Raw genomic sequence first — 1,904 nt, 5'->3', positions numbered from 1 at the left:
AACCAAGCATGTATCTAATCCCTGTTGTCGAATGTCCATACATACTCTTCCTATTCATAGTTCAATTCGAATTAAAGCATGGTGTGTACTCTTAATTCAAACCAAGATAGCTAACATGCAAGCCTAAATGTTGATCAATCATTCAAACTAGCATATTAACTTATAAGCATAATGAATAAGAACATGAACCATAATTGAAACTTGGAAACTAATCAAACTTGAAACTAAAGAAAAGAATTTACATAATGAAAAGTAAAGTAGAACTTGGAAAGACTTAAAGAAAATTTCAGCACAAAAGATTTCATTACAACAATTGAAAACTAGAAAGAGAAACTAAGAGAATTTGAGGGAGAGAAGGGAAGGGAGCTCTAGAGAAGTGTTTGAGAGCTCCCCCCCTTGGGGTGTGTTTACAAGCTTGGGAAACCTCACTATATATAGGCCTAAGGAAGCTGAAAATCTGAATTAAGTATGGCTAATGCATACAACACTTGTTTTATAAAATCTGAAATGGTTGATGCACTTCACTAATGCATACAACACTTCCATTATAAAATCTGAAATGGTTGATGCACTTCACTAATAAATCCCACCAGCAGCCCTAGCTCATCTTCATGTCACCATGACCAAGCTTCCAACCAGAAATAATAGCTCATCCTGAGGTCAGCATGACCAGCAATTTCAAGGGCTTACGAATTGGGCTTCCCTTAAGCAAATTAAGACTTTAAGCACTCAAACTTGAAGTTCAGAATGTCTTCTTTCCAGCCATATATCATTTGGGCCAATCCAAGGTCGGAGGAGGAAGTTAAGGCCAAAACAAATTGCTAACTCATTTTGCGCGCTGATAAAATCCATCCTGAGCATGGCTCTGTGTTTGCTAGGTAACAGACTCCACAATTATCCAATGGGGCTGAATTTCGGATATGTTATAGTATACACCCATTGGAACAACTTTCATGAAGAATGTGGCCTCATCCGAGCTATGTAGGTTGCTGAAACAAAGCTTGCAATATGACCTACGAAACTGGGCTGGCAGGGGACTGTAGCCAAAATTGAGTTTGTCTTTAAGCTCTTCATCCATTCATCCAAATTAGGCCCTAACATGCATGGATTGCATCATTTACTATCCAAAGCCCTCATTATTACCTAAAGCTCAATGAACTGAAAGATAAACACAAAAAGGATTAAAAGCACAAGTTTAACTCAAAAACATAACCAAATCATAAGCTAGAAGGGTACAAAATGATATACAATTATGAACCGATCAGCATGCCTCTGTTTTCTCTTACTTGCAGAATCTGCAGCAGCTCCACATGGTCCTCATTTTTTCTCTGCAGTGCTTCCACGTGCTGCAAGTCCGCCACCATATCTTGGCACAATAGAGCCGCTTCTGCAAGTCCGCCACCATAGCCTTCAAGGAAGCTATTTCCTCGCTCATCGCGGCACACTCCCGTGTTCTCGCCAGCAATCGCATGCCCAAATTGGTAGCCGAGACCGCGTGGAGTACAGTTAAATTGTGGGACTCCTCCACCGCTGCCTTGTCAGAACTCTGTGCCACATGCAGATGATCTGTCGGTGTGAGCTTGCTGCCAATCATGCCTCCCAGCAGCGCTGCTCTGTTCGGCATTGCCTCAGAAAAGTTCAGTATTATCTCAGCAAAGTTTGAGGCCGTACCGTGATGATATGTGGAGTTTGGGAAGACATGGTTTGGAGGAACCCTTATCTGCGCATTCGGTGGCGCAAGGGACAATTCAAGGTTAAGATCATCAAGGTGAGTGCATGAGGATGCCATTGTTTTGTTTTTGGATTTTTTGATTTTTTTCTCTGAATTTGCAGGAAGAAATGCGGGGTGCTCTTCTACTTCACCGAGATGAGTTTAAATAGACTTATACAGACGAGGGAGCCGA

Source organism: Prunus avium, chromosome 1 (genome assembly GCF_965620075.1).
Source record: "Prunus avium chromosome 1, drPruAviu1.hap1.1, whole genome shotgun sequence".
Classification (NCBI taxonomy): domain Eukaryota; kingdom Viridiplantae; phylum Streptophyta; class Magnoliopsida; order Rosales; family Rosaceae; genus Prunus; species Prunus avium.
This window is presented reverse-complemented; position numbering follows the sequence as displayed.